Source organism: Mus caroli, unplaced genomic scaffold (assembly GCF_978045245.1).
Source record: "Mus caroli unplaced genomic scaffold, Mus_caroli_1 scaffold_2, whole genome shotgun sequence".
Taxonomy (NCBI): domain Eukaryota; kingdom Metazoa; phylum Chordata; class Mammalia; order Rodentia; family Muridae; genus Mus; species Mus caroli.
Genome location: NW_028227257.1, coordinates 52850444 through 52870650, shown reverse-complemented (window position 1 = coordinate 52870650; position 20207 = coordinate 52850444). Strand labels below are relative to the sequence as shown.

General features: G+C 40.3%; 1 long non-coding RNA gene across 1 annotated transcript; it reads right to left on the bottom strand.

Annotated features, from left to right (window-relative positions):
- Positions 1-2204: 2204 nt before the first annotated feature.
- LOC110290264 (uncharacterized) lies at positions 2205-8112 on the bottom strand. The gene is made up of 4 exons (XR_002377409.1): positions 8011-8112; positions 7532-7651; positions 3737-3899; positions 2205-2388 (listed from the first exon to the last, which is right to left on the bottom strand). It is a non-coding gene; the product is annotated as an uncharacterized LOC110290264 (long non-coding RNA).
- Between the last annotated feature and the right edge of the window lie 12095 nt (positions 8113-20207).

The window sequence follows — 20207 nt, the reverse complement described above, 5'->3', positions numbered from 1 at the left end:
CTTAGAGTCTGAAATGGAGAAGCTAACTGCTAGGTCTGCTAGGAACATAAACTGAATACTGTATTCTTAACATAAAAATTTACTAAGACACACATATAGGGGTTGGTGATAAGGTATTAGGAAGATTCATTGATAAACCCCAGATAGAAAACCCATCCCATACTTACTCCTAATAGGAGTCCTGAAATATTTGAACTAGAAGTAAAAAGCAGAGAGTGGTATTCTGAGAGTTCTGAAGTATGGAGGAAAACATTAGTGAAGGAAACAGTGAAACACTCAGGAGGATTCAGACAGAGAGCCAAACCCAGCACAGGCAGAGCCTAAGTCCTGCATATTTCTAATAGGAGACCCTTCCATGTGTCTGTGTCAAGTGTTGTTGGAGATGCTGTGGTTCCTGGAGCTGATAGCACAGAGTGAAGAGCAACTCATTGAAGTGTTCAATGACACACAATATGATGGCCTTCTAAGTGATATATGTTGTCTTGGAGTAGTATTATACTATTTAGTTATCTGCCACCTTCCCTTCCAAGGGACAACGACAACGCACTCCAACATAAAGTACATGATTCTATCCCGGAGCTGGCAGATTCCATATCGCCTGTCCCCAGAGCTTTGAGACCTAAAGATTAGATTAATGACAATAGACCCCACAATGAGGCCATCCATCAAAGAAGTATTGGCACACCCATGACTGCGCCATGATCAAGACACATTGACATCCTCAGAAGAAATCTCTAGAGAGCCAGAGCCCAACATTGCTTTTGAAAGCCTTTAATGGGTTTCAACGTGAAAGAGCTTAGAGATGCTTTGAGGGAACGGGAATATAGCCATATCATGGCAACCTAATAGTTATGAAACAGAAATCTATCTCACAGCCCCAATTTTATCACGATGGAGGGCAGGGTGGTACACTGGACCCTACCAAAGTTCCCAACCTTCCTTGGCCTTTAAGGAGGGTAACCAGTGACCCTAGCTTCACTTTGACCACTCTCTCTGAGCTGCGTGGAGATGGGAGGAAAAGCCATAAGAGGAGGCAGAGTGTACCTCCCACCCTTTCTTCTATTAAGAGTAAGAAGAGGAGCTTTCTGAAAAACACCTCCCGACAGCAGGAGTTCACGCCTGGGGTTAGAAAGGGCACAGGCAGAGAGGAGGGCATCATCAATTCAACAAATTTATCAGGAATAAAGACAAAGTCAACAGCCACACCACAACATATTCAGGAACCACAGACTCACTGTTGACAGCATCACAAATCACTGTTGACATCACAATTCTCTTCCTTTCAAAATATACAACATGTGGCCAATGAGAGCTCTGAGTCTTCAGACACAAGTAGCAGCTCGTCCTCCTGGGAGTCCACAACCAGAAGCCCCTTCCCCAGTGAGGAGCCCCAGGAAGAGACTACAAGCACCAAATGCTTACAAGACAGCAGCTCATCCTACAGGGAAACAGACCATCAGGAGCAACTGGGAAGGCAGTCCCAGGGTGTGCCCAGAGTCCCACTGAGAAGGTGGGGCTGGAAGGGCCTGAAGAAAACAATTGTCAACCCCGTAAGAAGCTTATGTTGCTGCATCCCAGTGACCAATAACGAAATCAGGCAGCCAATGAAGAGTGCTTCAGAGACACAGGCTAAAACAAGTAGGTGGCGGTGTTATGGGAAAGCATACACTCTTTACATTCTTCTTCATTAAAACATTCTCAGTATGCATGTTGAGGGGATTGATGACTTTGTATCTATCATGCGGTAGAGAAAATCCCATCCTGTCCTCCCACCTATGAGGAGTCTTCCAAAGCTTGGTTTCCATAGAGACAGCAGAGGATAGTGGCCAGATGCTGGGCAAGGATGCTAGACATGTGTTGGTGAAGGGATCAATGGACCACTCAGGAGGAATCAGCCTGAGGGTCCATGCCAACACAGGGCCAGCACAGCCAAGCATAGGCCCTGCACATTTCTAATAGGAGACCCTTCCATGTGTCTGTGTCAAGTGTTGTTGGAGGTGCTGTGGTTCCTGGAGCTGATAGCACAAAGTGGAGATCAACTCACTGAGGATGCACAGAGTCACAGGAGAGGAGAGAGGGGCTGAGAATTATTGGTGGGAAAACAATAATTGGTTAATGAGGTTCCCACTTAGGACTGTGGGGCTTTGCTCTGGGTAGGTCATGGTGATTTATCAGATTTCCACCCAGTAGAAAGACCAAGAAACACTCAAGTAGATCTAGCTGAACACCAAGTTTTCTACCTTCTACAAACATACATCTAATACAATTATTTTGTATATTTTCCACTGGTACCACAAAGGTTTGTTCACCTTGCAATTACAATATTCTTGCTCCTGATACAGTTCCTGGAGCTGTTTCGGTTACTGCCATATTGTTGTTTCCAGTGTACTGTGAATGACAAAATCATTGCACATATATGAACATTCCAAAATCCCATGCTAGAGACACTGAAAAATCATCAACAATAAGTAGCATGGGTCAAAGCCTGAGACCAGCCTCATAAACAACACCAGGGACAGGGCTAACTCTTTGAACAAGGCACCTTGTGTGGAAGAGAGGCACTCAGGTGTTGCTCCCTGGCTCAGGCCAATGGAATATGGTGGCCAGTTATAAGGAATGGACATTAGAACACTTTGTTTCTTACTGAAAACCCATATTTTCAGGTATCTTTGAATCAAGAGGCTCCTTTATACTCACTCCCTCACCTAGATTAAGGCCAGATTGAGATACAAGTGCATGAACTAAGTGCGACATGATAGATAAAAATGGCAACTGATTTCTGGAGTACCCATCCCTTGGTTCTGACACCTTGCTGTAGAAGAATAGTATCTCTGGCAGCTTGCAGACCCTCTGTCCTGGCAGGAGCCAAGTGAGTGTGGAGAGCTGCTCAAGTCCTCTCTATCCATCACCTCACCTGCTGTGTACATGGGCACTAAGAGTCCACTGGATTTACTATAACCCTAGACCTGAGAAGAGACACCACGTCCTTACTAAGATGACATAAAAAGGCTACCAAATGAAAGGGCCAAACATACATGAAACTGATGGTGTCTATGTGTACTATTAATATGGTTGTCCTCAATAGCAGTGAATTTAATCAATAAATGCAGAACTGAACCATGAGGCAAAGGAACGTGGATGGAGCTCTGTGAATTGAGGCAAGCCTGGTCTATTGAGCAGGCTACATGACAAAACATTATAATTATAGCTGCAAAACATTATAGAACTGCTTTTTATTAAAATTAACCCTGAATGCAAATATCACATAAAAAGTACTGCAATTCTGCCAGAGACACTATAATCTGAACAGGAAGATTGTAGATAAAGGGCACAGACAAATATAGCATTGTGATCTAAAGATAAAAATGTTTACATTTGCAATCAGCCCATACAAAATTATTTTGTTCTTAATCATAGTCTAGAGATAGTAGAACCTAGGAAAATGGAGCCCAAGTTAAGGTATATTAAACTCTTATGCTCAAGCCATCTTCATTCAAAACCTCAGATTATATATGTGTAATATATATTTATATACATACATATATATCATATATGTATATACATATATATTCTCGAATTCAATATATAATTCTCCTGGATTCTAGCTATATACAATCACAAGGACTAGCTACAAGTGGCCAAATTATCTTTTTCCAAAGAAGTATAGAAAGGGTCACTTAAACACATAATTGAATGAAAACAGCAAACAGTAATGAGCAATCTGAAGTAAACTCACTCCTTTTCAAAGCACCAGGGAAGAAGGAAAACACATTCCATGGACAACTTGGTATTTTGAGGAAACTATGGTCACAAGGATCTTGTCTGGATTTTTTGAGAATATTCTCACAAGGGCTCAGAAGTCTTCTCACAGGGCTCCATTCCTGGACCATATCTGAGACCTGTCAAAAATGATAGAGGTGTTTACAGAGATATAAAAAGAATTAATGGACTCTTCATTTGCGCAAAGTACATTATGTGGTCCTGACACAGTAAAATAAAATATGAAATTTAATAAGTGTTTCATTTATTAACATCAAAAATGACCTGGGACACTGTAACTGTTTCATTGATACGATGTGCATCACAATAAAGTTGAGGTATGCACAGAGTTATTATGCTCAAGACTGTGCCCTATAGAAGTACTGCCCATACAAATTGGAAAGGAAGAAGTCAAAATACCACTTTTTGCAGATGATATGATAGTATATATAAGTGACCTTAAAAATTCCACCAGAGAACTCCTAAACCTGATAAACAGCTTCAATGAAGTAGATGGATATAAAATTAACTCAAACAATTCAATGGCCTTTCTGTACACAAAAGATAAACAGGCTGAGAAAGAAATTAGTGAAACAACACCCTTCTCAATAGTCACAAATAATATAAAATACCTTGGCATGACTCTTAACTAAGGAAGTGAAAGATCTGTATGATAAGAACTTCAAGTCTCTGAAGAAAGAAGTTAAAGAAGATTTCAGAAGATGGAAAGATCGCCCATGCTCATGGATTGGCAGGATCAATATAGTAAAAATGGCTATCTTGCCAAAAGCAATCTACAGATTCAATGCAATCCCCACCAAAATTCCAACTCAATTCTTTAACAAATTAGAAAGGGCAATTGGCAGATTCATCTGGAATAACAAAAAACCTAGGATAGCAAAAACTCTTCTCAAGGATAAAAGAACATCTGGTGGAATCACCATGCCTGACCTAAAGCTGTACTACAGAGCAATTGTGATAAAAACTGCATGGTACTGGTATAGTGACAGACAAGTAGATCAATGAAACAGAATTGAAGACCCAGAGATGAACCCACACACCTATGGTCACTTGATCTTTGACAAGGGAGCTAAAACCATCCAGTGGAAAAAGGACAGCCTTTTCAACAAATGGTGCTGGCACAACTGGCGGTTATCATGTAGAAGAATGCGAATTGATCCATTCCTATCTCCTTGTACTAAGGTCAAATCTAAGTGGATTAAGGAACTCCACATAAAACCAGAGACACTGAAACTTATAGAGGAGAAAGTAGGGAAAAGCCTCGAAGATATGGGCACAGGGGGAAAATTCCTGAATAGAACAGCAATGGCTTGTGCTGTAAAATCCAGAATCGATAAATGGGACCTCATAAAGTTGCAAAGCTTCTGCAAGGCAAAAGACACCGTCAATAAGACAAAAAGACTACCAACAGACTGGGAAAGGATCTTTACCTATCCTAAATCAGATAGGGGACTAATATCCAATATATATAAAGAACTCAAGAAGGTGGACTCCAGAAAATCAAATAACCCCATTAAAAATGGGGCTCAGAGCAAACAAAGAATTCTCACCTGAGGAATACCGAATGGCAGAGAAGTACCTGAAAAAATGTTCAACATCCTTAATCAACAGGGAAATGCAAATCAAAACAACCCTGAGATTCCACCTCACACCAGTCAGAATGGCTAAGATCAAAAATTCAGGTGACAGCAGATGCTGGTGAGGATGTGGAGAAAGAGGAACACTCCTCCATTGTTGGTGGGATTGCAAGCTTGTACAACCGCTCTGGAAATCAGTCTGGTGGTTCCTCAGAAAATTGGACATAGTACTACCAGAGGATCCCGCAATACCTCTCCTGGGCATATATCCAGAAGATGTTCCAACCGGTAAGAAGGACACATGCTCCACTATGTTCATAGCAGCCTTATTTATAATAGCCAGAAGCTGGAAAGAACCCAGATGCCCCTCAACAGAGGAATGGATACAGAAAATGTGGTACATTTATACAATGGAGTACTACTCCGCTATTAAAAAGAATGAATTTATGAAATTCCTAGGCAAATGGATGGACCTGGAGGGCATCATCCTGAGTGAGGTAACCCAATCACAAAGGAACTCACGCAATATGTACTCACTGATAAGTGGATATTAGCCCAGAAACTTAGAATACCCAAGATATAAGATACAATTTATTAAACTCATGAAACTCAAGAAGAACGAAGACCAAAGTGTGGACACTTTGCCCCTTCTTAGAATTGGGAGCAAAACACCCATGGAAGGAGTTGCAAAGACAAAGTTTGGAGCTGTGACGAAAGCATGGACCATCTAGAGACTGCCATATCCGGGGATCCATCCCATAATCAGCTTCCAAACGCTGACACTGTTGCATACACTAGCAAGATTTTGCTGAAAGGAGCCAGATATGGCTGTCTCTTGTGAGACTATGCCAGGGCCTGGAGAACGCAGAAGTGGATGCTCACAGTCAGCTATTGGATGGATCACAGGGCCCCCTATGGAGGAGCTGGAGAAAGTACCCAAGGAGCTGAACGGGTCTGCAAACCCTGTGGGTGGAACAGCATTATGAACTAACCCAGAGCTCTTGACTCTGGCTGCATATGTATCAAGAGATGGCCTAGTTGGCCATCACTGGAAAGAGAGGCCCATTAGACTTTCGAGCTTTGTATGCCCCAGTGCAGGGGAACGCCGGGGCCAAGGGATGGGAGTGGGTGGGTAGGGGAGTGGGGGGGAAGGTATGGAGGACTTTTGGGATGGCAATGGAGGTATAAATGAGGAAAATACCTAATTTAAAAAAAAAAAAAAGTACTGCCCAGAATGTCACACAAAGGGTAGGCAAAAAAAAAAAAAAAAAAAGAAAGAAAAAAAAAACCCTCTTCAATAATACTATTTTATTTTCTCCATAAGCTAAATGCAACTATTCTGTGGTACATATACATATATATATAAATTAGTGTATACACACATATATAATGCACATATGTATATGTGTGCATGTATGTGGAGTGTGTGTGTGTGTGTGTGTGTGTGTGAATGCTTACACTTCCACAGCACTATACGTTATCAAAGGAAGTCAGGATAGAAATTCAAACAGGGCAGGAACCTGCAGGCTGAAGCTGACACAGAGGTCCAGGCAGGGTGTTGCTTACTGGCCTGCTCCACATAGCCTCCTTCTATGGAGACATTTTCTCAATTGTGACTCCCTTGTCTCTGATGACTCTAGCTTATGTCAACTTGACATAGAACTAGCCAGCACATCTACTTTCCTTAAACCACATCAACTCCCTGCGTAAACTGCCCTTTAGCCCCAGCAGAATGTGTTACAGATAGGCTTTTACTCTCCATTCCACTACCTATGGTCCATATGAGCACAGCCAAAAGTCCCTGAGTGTGTGTACCCTGCAGTGATCTGTATTCTCATCCCCTTTTCTCTACTTCTCAGACACAGTGATGCCTCTTACAGCCAGATAACCTGGGAGCACCTCATTCATGCTACTACATGGTCTCATTAAGAGGCCTAAATATAAATGAGTCATAAGCATGATAAGCTGAGCTTGCCCCAGAAGCAAGCTGTTATGTAGTTCTTTGGAGTTGGTTGTCATTACAGAATTGTGCTCCTGGTGAGAAGGGACATGATGGACAGCATCATGTCATTATTGTTCTCACTGCTACTTATCAGCAAGTGTGTCATCCTTCTACGCACAAAACAGACTCCAGACTGAGAACACGGGGTCCTAACTGTTCTTCAGAAACTTACCACACCACATCCAATCCAATCTGATACTCTTCTGCTATAGATCAGTGAATGTGTTCAGTCTTGCCAAAGCTCTTCCTTACAGAAGATCATGAGAGCCTGTAGTGGATCACTTCCCCAAACCTGGAGGAGAGACAGAATGCCAGAGCCATGGGATGCTGCAGGTTTTCCATGCCTACACATCCCAGAATAATCTCCATCACCTTGCTAAGAACTGTCTCTCTTCCTCGCACTCATGACCTCTCTCTGCCACTGTGTTCAGTGTGTGGAGCAATGGCCAGGTCACCAGGCTCCCAAAGTCTTTCCACCCAGATCTGCATGAAGGACGGCAGTAGGAAAGAGCCCTCTACTGAGAACTTTGCAGTGGTGGATCGCTCATGACAGGGAAAGGATTTCATAACACAATAGGTCTCCAGCAGATGTTCTGCCTGCCTCTCTGTCCCACCCACATTCATTTGAGCAAGATCTTCTGAAGATCATACCTTAGGTATAAAACAAGATCTTAAAAATCTTGTCTGGCCAGTGTGCTGTTGAAATAGAAAACAGCTTTCAGAAAACTGTATCCTGCTTCTGGCACTCAGTTTTGCCAACTGTAAAATGAAAAAAGAAACTCAAAGTTTTAGTTTCATGGCATAAGGTTGAATAAGTATTAAATTTATTAATAAGGAAAAGTGAACGGCACTCTGTTTTTCACTTGCCTAACATTCAACAATTGCCAAGAGGAGGAACACTGTGCTCTTCTGGAATGTTGTTTTTATCTTCTTGTAAATAAATTCTACCCACACTCACAGCAACCTTCTTTAAACCCAGCTCATCGAATACACAGAACGAAGAAAGATCTGAAAACTGGAGGTCTACTCACTGAGAAGAATTGGAGGCTGCAGGTTTTCCATGCCTAACTTTCATCCTTGGTCCATCACCAGAACCAAGACAAAAAGATCATGGACAGTCCTTGGCCCTCTCCTCTAGCAATGGACACATGCTATCAAACTCTACCCTTGTTGTTTGTAGATGTTTGAAGCACAAAGAACAGCTTCTCTCAAAGTCTGACTTTTACATGTGTGTTCTCATCCTGGGATACTGAAAGCTGGCTTCCAAGAAAGTTCCTAACATTCACTGATAGGAATACCAAATATCTGAAGGGTACAACAGCCATGTCATTTATGCTGAATACCACCTCTGGGAGTCTGGGAAGTTGGCTTATTTAAGTCAAAATAACTCATGTGACAAACCAACAGGAAAACTCTGGCATCATGTTTCTTTCTATATGTTTTGCCCAGAAAAATATTTTACATGTCTGTGATATTTCTTTGCCAGATAAATTCAATATGTTCTGTGGGATTGCAAGAGACAAGTCCTTTATTGGCTATATCTCCTTGCCTCAAAAGCCAACCATGTATTCCTCTTAATAAATAATACTGTGTAGCCTCCCCTCCCCCAGCCTTAATGGTTCCACTGTTAACACCTGGATGGAGCTTTCTGCTCAATCGTTCTGCAACTCCCACTGCTGGAGCCCCGCCGCTTTGCTGTTCCGAAGCCATCACGTATTCACCGGCAACCTTACTCCAAGATTATTTGGTGGGAATCGGGTCCCTCCCCCTCCTTCATAACTGAGTGTCGGAAATAAAAAATTGAGCTTTGATCAGAATCTGCTTTGACTTAGCTACATTTCTTTCTCTCGTCGCCTAGTCCCTCTTCTCTTCCAGGTTTCCAAAATGCCTTTCCAGGCTCGAACCCAGACCTGTGATCTGCTGGCCAGACACAACAATACTGCAGGTGTCAACTGTGCTCCGAGTCTTGTGTATGCTGCTATAAATTACCAGTGTTAGTACTGTTTTGGGAGCTTGTTCTAATTCCAGAATATTCCATGTTTTGCTATTTACTCCCTTAGCCTTATTTCATGTCAAAGCACTTGGCAGCATATCACACAGTGATTTATCCTGTGGAAACAAATAATAATTTGTTCAATTTGATCCAGAAAGAATTTGATACTATATTTGCCAGTGTCCATAGCATTGCTAGGTCAATTAGTCCTTTTAAAATCAGTTTGTAATGTGGGGTTTGGCTGGCCTCATTTGTTTGATTTTGTTTCTAGATTGTAAATGTTATTTTTATTATTCTGTGTGAATAAATCTTTGAGTGATTCAGAAAAAGGTCAGCAACATTTAAGCAAACAAGAAAAATGGTTATTATCTGTGGTCTCCCTTCTCCCACCTGCTTGAACTTGCTTGCTCAAGGGTGGAGCTTTCTGCTCATTCGTTCTGTCACGCCTACTGCTGGACCCTGTCGCTTTGTTGCTTGGAGGCACACACGTGTTCATCCTGTTACTGGACCCCGAGATTGTTTGGCGGGAAATCGGGTTCTCTCCCCCTTCCTTTATAACTGAGTGTCTGGAAATAGTAAAATTGAGCTTTGATCAGAATGTTGTCTTAGCTTCATTCCCTTCTCTCGCCGCCTAGCCCCTCTTCTCTTTCAGGTTTCCAAAATGCCTTTCCAGGCTAGAACCCAGGCTGTGATCTGCTGGCCGGACACAACATTTGGCGAACCAACGCGGGACTGAGAAACGGCAAAGGATTTTTGGAAGAGACACTGCTGGTTTGGAGCTCCATGGAATAATTAAAGGATAAAGGAAATTCATACCGGAGAAGGTATGGGCTAAGCTGAGACAGCGTTAAGCCCGAGCGCTGGTTCACTTAGGTTCAGCAGTGAAGCTTAAGAGGAGCTAGGCACAGGCGGTAGGCCGTGGCTCGAAAAAGCTACATTGTTAGGTGTGAGAAAGGAAAGGGTTTATTAAAAGGAAATTAATAATCAGGCAGATTGCCGCAGTTATAAAAACTGCATCATGAGGGAGGAAATTGTCCCAAATAGCAGGAGTACTCTGCCCCCTTTTTGTGTCTTGTTTAATGTCTGGTGCACCAATCTGTTCTCGTGTTCAATTCATGTATGTTCGTGTCCAGTCTGTATGAATGAATGTTCTATGTTTTATGTTGGATAATAAAGATGGTATAAAAAACTTTATCTGCAAAGCCAAGAGCTGCCACATGTTTCAGCCAAAAACCAGACACGTGGCAGGAGGGACCCTGATGGAAAAAATGTTCGTTTTAAGAAAAAGCAGCGAGTGCACAGCCTCTTAATTTCGGAGTAAAAAATCTGATAAATGGTTCATGATTAATGTGTTTGACAATGGTAAAGTGCTTTTTTATTCTATGATTGTAGCTACAAAAATTAATATTCTCTGATTGGTCTAAAATTAACTGCTTTATTTGGTTCTTTTTTATTGAAAATGTGTTCTGCATGTTTTCGCATTCAGCTCATAAGTTGTTGGTTAAGATTAATAATTGTTACATTGCTACAGATGGTTAATGTTAAATTTGATAACTCAAGTTTAGAGTCCTTCCGACACGTGGCCTAAGGCAGCCCTAGAGGCTGGGTCTCTAAGATATTTCTAGTTTAGATAATGATTAATGTGATTCCTATCCTAAATAGTAAAATTTAAGATAAGATTTAAAGCAATGCCTCTTTATTAAAGCATCAAAGCTTGCTTTAATAGGTATTCATTGGTATTGACATCCAAACTTCGTAATATGATAGTAATGCTTCTAATATTGATTTTAAAGGTGATAAATTGTTTTAAACTTAGGTTTTGCTTTCCCAAAGTTGTAGGTATTATCCTAACCTTGCACAAAAAACTTAAAAATTATGGTTAAAACTGCCATTGTTCCATTGACTGCAGCTTGCAGTTTGATTGCAAATTTAAGATTGATGCTCAGATTAAAAAGTATTTTACCTTTGAGTCAATACAGGGCTCTTTTCAGCCCCAGAGCGGCTTGTGGACTTTCTTTTGTTTTACAAACAATGCCTAAAAAAGGTTTTTCCCTGTGTTCAAGAAAATTTCTTTTTAACAGTGTTACAGATCTATTCAGATGTTTAAAATAATGCTTAAATTCAAAGATTTTTGCTTCTAGTAAACTGGTAATCACTAGAAAATTTTGCCTCTAGGTATGGCTAATATAACTTTACATTATGTAAGAAAAATGTTTATTGTTTCTGCTTCTTTACAAGAAGCCAAAAGTTTTAATCTTTCAGTATATATTGTTTCCTAAGTGGAAAGTATTTTATTAACTAATGCTTCTCAAGGGAAGTTTACCTTAAATCCTTGCTCTCACCCAAAAGATTCAGAGACAGTATCCTTTTATTATTTAGTGTTTTAGTTTACTACAAAAGGTTTTACAAAAAATAAAGAAAGCTTTTATAATTGTTGTTAATTGGTAATTAAAAATTAGTTGTGCCCAAGACAATTCTTCGGCCAGAAAAAACATTATTGTAAAGTCATTTTTCTCATCCTCCCAGCTGATCGTTGGCCCACGTGGGCCCAACTAGCTGCTGTGGGGCAAAGTCTTAAGACACACAGTTGCCCCTGTTCCCAGCACAAATAATCTGGTTGTGTGCTGTAGATGATGTTTTAAAATGCTGAACAATCAAACCTTAATTTATATATTAATAGTCAATGCTATATCTCTGAGCTCATAATTACTTAAAATTGTTCGTCCCTCAGATACTATTAATTCTCAAATTTACAATTGCTTATACATATTTCTAGTTAATAAATAAATAAATTATACACGTGTGACTCTTAATAACTTTTCAAGCTTTCTAGTTACAACCGTTCCTTAAGAAAAATGATTAAAAGTACAATTAGTCACTGCCCCTTTACAGCCAAATATTTAAAATGTTTTGTCCAAAAAGTTATTAATTCAAAAGGTTAGATATTGTAAAATTTTAAACTTTAACCTCTTAAAAGACAAAAGAGAGAAATTGTATCCCCATATATACTATTTAGTGCATTTCCATGCACACTATTTAAATCATACCTTGATTTTCAAAATTTGAGATTAAAATGTCAAATTTAATAAATACTTTTTAATATCTTAAAAGGGTCTACTTATTGGCTTATAGATTGATCCTAAAACAGCTACCTTATTAGGAAAGGGAAAAACAGGTTCTCCCCACAGAACGCTGCAGAAGCATATTAGTAATTCGTGTGCAGAGCCAACAGGTAAGTTAACTCAGTGTCCTAATTAAAAGGACTAAAAGGTTAAATTCATGTTTTAGATCCATCCTTGCTTGTCATTTTTCCAGTTTAGACTAGCTTCTAGCCTTTTAACTTTATAGCAATAGTACATCAGAGACTGTATATTCAGACTTAGTAAAATTAGTCATTTAATAGAGTCATAATGATTTTTCACTTTTCTTCAGTGTGACCAGCCATTCTAACTCAATTTTAGACTGGTCTAATATTCAGTCTAATTATTAGAAATTCCTATATTCTAAATTACCTAGCAAAGTTAAGTCAGAGCATTTCCCCCAAGGTCACCAAAGGCTCATCCTGCCTTATTTGTCCTAAACTTTTTGCAAACTGATATTAAAGGTCAGTCTACAGTGGATCGCCACTGGCATCCAGTTACTTCTAATTCTTATTCCATTGATAAAATAGAAGGACACCCTGACTAACAAATGAAAGGGTACAGATCCGGTTCTAATCTGGAAAAGGGGCTCGGTTTGTGTTTTTTCAAGAGATAAAGATAGAGCACGGTGGCTGCCAGAGAGATTAATTAGTCAGATGAACACACATTCCAAATCTTCTTATAAGTATCACCTTGAGGACTAAAATTCCTCTTTTGCTTAAAATTCAGCTGGAAACTGAAGCTCCCAGAAAAGCCGTTTTCCTGCTACTCTCTGAGCCAGCTCCCCCACAGGAGGCCGGAGACTAGCCTTAGCTTTAAAATTTGCAACTAAATAAAGTACCTTGACTTCTCCAAAAAGAAAATTTGCATTGCTACTTTCTCATTGTCTAGATCTCTTTCTTTTTTCAAGCAGGTCAATCTACATTCTCCAGCCGGACCTGCAGGCGTGCCTACCCCCCCAAGAGCACACAGGTGGACTATTATCTTCCTTCCAAGGACATTCCAGCACGTGGCTTTCAGTCTGAGATAGAATTTAGATTTACTAAGAGAGCTAGAGAAGTAGAAATTTCAAATATTTACAGAGATTAGTTCTTATTTTGATAGACGGGCTTAGTCCCATAGCTGGCCTCTGGCTTTTCACCCTTGCTGTTACTGCAAGGTGTCCTTAGTTCCTCAGGCTAAGGAAATAACAGGAATGAGGAGAAAAGACTTTCAGCTCCTATTTTAACCACAATTAGTGGTGTTAATAATGACATAATTCTTGTCTAGGCCTTGCTAAATCTGAGGTTGACAAGTCTCCTATAGAGACTGCACAGCGCTCAGAATTGTGCGTACTGATTCATAATCATATGAATACAGTATGACTACCACTTGGCACAAGAGATTACTGCGGGGGAAGGTCCAGCTTGACCATTTCTAAGTTCCCTGTGCGACACACCTGATTTGAAAGAGGTTGGTATCTGATTCCAGCTAAAAACCAAAAATACCTAAGGCTCTGCCTCCCCTCCCCAAAAGATACCAAGAGCCACAGATGTGGGTTGTTATAGCGCCCACGGGAAAAATCGGGTCAATGTCCACCCAAGCCAAGGTTAAAGGCCCACTCATCTACGGATGAGAAAATCATTTGATCACCTCAATTAAGCGTTGCCTATTTAAACTTAATTAATAGGGGGGAGAGAGGTTGGAGACCGTACTGTCAAAAGGGCAAGCCCTTCACTGCCTCCCACCCAAATAAAAAAGCCAACTGGCCTTGTACTAAAGAGCTGGTCTTACCCCTTCTCCCTGTTTCCTTGCCTGTCATCCAAAATTGCGGAGGAATATCAACTCAGTGTTATTCTTAATAAAGCGTATTTCAAATTTGTTTAGTTAAACTTAGCCAGGGTTCCAACGCCCTACTTAAAATGCAACCAGGAAGTTACCTATTCAGCACTAATTAGCATTATAAAGTCAGAGCCTACAGCTCAGCACTACTCTGTTAGTGCTTTAAAGACAGTCTTAGCCAGATACAGTTTACCATTAGAAAAGTTAGAGAATCCCACGGAAACAGGTTTTTTCTTTAGCCCTAAGAACTCAGGCAAAACTATTGCACATAGATAATTTTTCTGCCTCAGGCCAGCCTTTTCTTTTTTTATTTATTTATTTTTTTTTTGTTGTTAACTAATGGGAGGAGATGTGGTCTCCCTTCCCCCACCTGCTTGAACCTGCTTGCTCAAGGGTGGAGCTTCCTGCTCATTTGTCCTGCCACGCCTACTGCTGGACCCTGCCGCTTTGTTGCTTGGAGGCACACACGTGTTCGTCCTGCTACTGGACCCCGAGATTGTTTGGCGGGAAATCGGGTTCCCTCCCCCTTCCTTTATAACTGAGTGTCTGGAAATAGTAAAATTGAGCTTTGATCAGAATGTTGTCTTAGCTTCATTCCCTTCTCTCGCCGCCTAGCCCCTCTTCTCTTCCAGGTTTCCAAAATGCCTTTCCAGGCTAGAACCCAGGCTGTGATCTGCTGGCCAGACACAACAATTATCATTAGATTTTCATATTCTTTCATTCCTTATTTATGTGTGTATATGTGTTTGTATGTGGGTTTACACCAGTCATAGTTCATATGAGGAGGTCAGAAGACAACTTGTAGGAGTGCCTTCCTTCCTGCCAATAAATGAGTTCCAGAGACTGAAGTCCCATCATTAGCCTAGGTGGCAGGTGTCTATCCCAGTTCAACCTTTAGCCATCTAATTAAGTGTATGGGTAAAATCTTTCCAGTTTTGATACTTTAGCAACTAGTTCAGAATATATCAAGCAACTTCTTGATTCACTAATTCCATAAAAAATAATAAAATTCCACTAAGACATTTAAATTACAATCAATATCTGTAATAGTAAAAAGATTCACCAACTAAAGGGTAAAATCACCCTTTCCTTCCTTCCCATCTCCCCTGTGATTAGATCACATTCATATAATTCAGTCATAAGCAACTAGGAAATGAAAATTGAAGGCAGAAATTAACACATATCTATGGGACTACAAATGGTTTCTGTTCCATTTCACTTGGCTTCCAGGTGTTCCCATGCTTATCAATAGGATAGTTGCCATTTTTATATAAGTATATTTTTACAGAGGGAAAGTAAGTACATTTCAGATTAAAATGATAGAGGAATGATCAAGTACTATGAAGTTTATGAATGTGATGTCAACTCTGAAGGAATTTCTCACAGGTGAATGAAGCACTCCTGATGCAAATGCACACTCTAAGGGACACAGAGGAAGTCCTTGCTGGAGAGAGAAAAGGAAAAAGTAAACCTAAGAGAACCTAGCTTAGCAGCAGGAAGATGTCAATGTTAGTAGCTAGATGGTAGGAAAGTGACAAGAGGACATATTTTCCAGTCAATTAAGGTAAATTTCTCAATTTTAAGGAAGACTGTATACCAAACTGTTCACAAAATACTAACAAGGAATGCAAAGGTACAGTGCTAAAACTCTTCATACTGAAAGACAAGTATAACAGAATATTTGTAAGCTCTCTCTGTTAAAAATATTTGTAAGCTCCAATCCTAATGATTGTGACTTAATGTTTTGAGTAAAATTAGCATCACAAGAAAAAGCATGCTGACACTTATTGAAATGAGAGAAATCAAAAGATGTAGACAATTTTTTTCATTTTGAAAATGAAAGGAATCAAAAGAATCTCACAGGAATGCCATCAAAATCATCGCCTCAGATGGGAGTCCCTTCAGGCAGGACTCAGAAGGGGCCACTGGGCCATGAGGTAAAGTCAAGTGTGAATCGCCAGGAACAGATGAAGACCGAATCACAGAAGGCGGAGGGATGCACTGTGCTAATGCTAGGACAGGCAGGACAGGGCTAAGAGTTTACCACTGGATTTGGATGTGGAGCAACAGGTTTTCTGGGACCTGAAAGACAGTAAGAATTTCAATAAAGTGAGAGAGGTGAAAGTCTACTTGATACAAATTCCAAGCAAAATCTATGAAAGTACAAGGACTCAGGATGAGCATCAGACCCTAGGAACTGCTATAAAAAAATCAGAAGGGGTAGGGATAGGAGTTTGATCGAGATTGTATTGGCTTGTATGTGTTCATGAGTATGTAGGTTTGGTGTAGACATGTATGTTTCCATGTGGAGCTCAGTGGTCAAACTTAGTCGTCATTCCTCAGAGACAGGCTACCTTGCTGTGTTCATTTAGATTTTTGACAGTGTCTCTATGTAGGATTGAGACTCACTGATGAATTAAAGTATCTGCCCTGCAAGCTCAAGGAGATTGTGGAAATCTATACAGAAAAAGAAATGTATGGCACATTCTAAAACAAAGGAAGTTTTAAGGATCTCAGAGCCAGAGGTAATAATTCACCTGAAGATCATTTAAAGCATAAGAATACAATTCTACTGTGAACTCTGGCTGTGTGTTCAACCTGATTTACAAAAACAATTTAGCAGTCAACCTTCCTTGCCTTGGGTATGTATAATCAGCTTTTACAACCTATACCAATACATGGCTTTAATCTTAAATTGTATATTGTTCCAAGACTGTGACCTGGAAGAAAGCATGTATATTATTTCTGAAAGCAGAAAATACCAGTATTGAAGACACCATTACATACACTAGCAAGATTTTGCTGAAAGGACCCTGATATAGCTGTCTCTTGTGAGACTATGCTGGGGCCTAGCAAACACAGAAATAGATGCTCACAGTCAGCTATTGGATGGATCACAGGGCCCCCAATGGAGGAGCTAGAGAAAGTACCCAAGGAGCTGGGTGGATCTGCAACCCTATAGGTGGAACAACAATATGAACTAACCAGTACCTCTCCCCCCCCGCCCCCCACCCGAGCTCGTGTCTCTAGCTGCATATGTATCAGAAGATGGCCTAGTTGGCCATCAGTGGAAAGAGAGGCCCATTGGTTGTGCAAACTTTATATGCCTCAGTACAGGGGAACGCCAGGGCCAAGAAGTGGGAGTGGGTGAGTAGGGGAGTGGGTGAGGGGAGGATATGAGGGACTTTTGGGATAGCACTGGAAATGTAAATGAAGAAAATACCTAATAAAAAAAAAGAAAGAAAGAAAGAAAGAAAGAAAGAAAGAAAGAAAGAGAGAGAAAGAAAGAAAGCAATCTTATATAATATCCCTCATACACTTTGAATTCAATATTGGGTTATTGGTTGATAAACAACGATAAGTGAGTGACTGTTTTGGTCTTGATCACATGGAGCCAGTGACTTCATCACATTTTTACCTCTGTTAATTATTTCTGTAAAGAATCCCATAATTCTTCATGAGATTATTCTGTGCAGTCCATATATAAAGAGCAGACATCCTTTTCAGGAGAATGGGAGACACAAGGAGCATGAGAAGCAACATTCGAAACTGAACTCACTCTTGGTTAGATTTCCCCAAGGGAAAGGACTTTTATTCCATGCCTTAATGCCACAAGGATGCATTATAGGTTACTAGGACTTAATCTCGAAGGTCTTAATCCATACAGGGACTCATCCCTGCAGTGATAAGATTACAAACAGAAACCATAACACCAATCAAGTTTTCAAAAGTTCAAGGAATCAATGTCAGGTTTCCATGCTTGTGAGGAAAATGCTGTACCAAATGAGCTATCAACCAGTCTCCAGAGAAACAACTTCTCTTAAGGGAAAAAATAGTAGGCTATATGCTGTTGTGAATTCAATAGTGTTCTCCTAAAAATACATTGGAGCCCTACCTCCAAAAGCTGGGATTATGGCCTTCTTTGGGATTAGATTTGTCTTAGTTCCTTAAGCACAGATAAAACAAAATTCCTGGCACAAACAAAATTAGAGAGATCAATTATTTTTGACTCACTCTATCACAGTGTTTACACCATATAGCTTAGCGTTTTGTGCTTGAGCGTAAGTCTTTCCATTGCAGGAGAGTGTGGGAAGAGGACAGAGGTTCAGACAATGGACCAGTTCTAACAGTGATCCCCACCCCAAGACAATCTCAGATGAAAGACAGTCAACATCCATCTCCCAATGACCAACTCATCGTATTGAGGTTTCATGTCTCACCGTTTCCATAGTCTCTCTAAAGCAGCAATGCTAGCTAGGGAAGGGGCTACTTGAGGAATTAAACATGCTGTGGAGACATTTCACTCTAACCAAAACAAAGCTCTTAGAAGACTGAATAATCTCGAGTTCATGTTAGTGCAGACACTAAACAATTGATGACTCTACAATGCAAAAGACCATGGATGGCCAACCAAAAGCTGAAGATAAATGGTAGCAACCCAGTCTCTAAGAGCATCCTGGGTAAACATCCCAGTCAACTGTTAGGTTTCAAACCCTGAAACAAATAGCTAAGGTGGCTTTTTAAAATATCAAACTGGCAGCCAGGTTCTCCCTGCATTCCTAAGTCATTTGGTCCTTCCTATCTGGAGGGCCTCAGCCCACACCCTAAATTTCCCCAGTCCAGGGGGCTTGTTTCTTCTTCCCTATATAATACAAGCATTTTGGTCAATTGCTCTTTGAACCTTTGGGCCTCTTGACTGTTTCATCTTATTCCCATCTTTTCCTCTTTCCCTTCCCTCTCCCTCTCCTCATATGGCTCATCTCAGTCTTCTAATATCTCTTCTAGATTCTCCCAGAAGCCACTCCCTCTGGCTATGCTCAACCACATGTCTATAACAAACATTTTCCTCAACCTTGCCTGGCAGCAGTCATGTTCCTTTTCCTTCCCCCTCCTTTTTTTCTCCCACTCAACAGCTTGATTTTTGACTCTTAGATGCTAGACAATGAATTTCTATTTCTATCCACTGATTTCCTTATTATGTGATGGTAGACTTGGGAGTCTATAAAAACCAACAGGAGTGGGAGACATGAAAATATGGCAATATTCTTCAGTAAACATCTATAAAACATAGGTATCCTGCTTCAAAGAGATCCAAAATACTTAGAGTGAGAAGCCGTAGGGCAAAGTGGTGGCTAATTGAACATGTAAACACAGGAGACAGCACTCACTTCACCTGCTTAACAAGAAAATGCCCTGTTGCAGATAGAGGCAGGAGAAACAATTGAACCTTATCTAACTATAATGTGTATGTGTGGGAAATTACGAAGATAGGTTATTTTAAACCAAATTTAACAAAGGCCTAAAGTTCTGGAACATACAAAACTGACAGACCCAGGCATTGCGTACTTGTCTTTGGGATACAGTTAAGTATTTCTAATCTGTCCCTTCTTCTTCTTTTTTTTTTTTTTTTTTAAACAACCACATTTTGCTTTATTGGGTGTTCCGTGGTAATATAACACAGACTTCTTAAGGAATAATAAACACGAGACTTGTATTTTACCATAATTATTTTGCCATTAAGACAATGGTTACAAAAAATAAAAATTAAAAGCAAAAAGTACCTTTCTGGCTACACACATGATCAGCTTTAGCACTGAAAGGTCCCCCCTCATGGGTCACAATCACAGGTTCAAGGGTTCAAAACCATCTAGCGGTAAATCCTACAATGATTTAGAGCATCAAGTCACTGCAGTTATTCAGTTCTGAGACACTGTTGACTTAGTTTAGCATTTACATATGACATTCATTTAACAGACACACAGAAAGCGAGCCAACGGATAAACATGCTTACACGGACTACGGAAATCTTCAGGTTTAAAACTGTTGTGTTGTGTTGTGTTGTGTTGTGTTGTGTTTTTAAGAAAATGACCAAAAACAACCAAAAGGGCCACGGC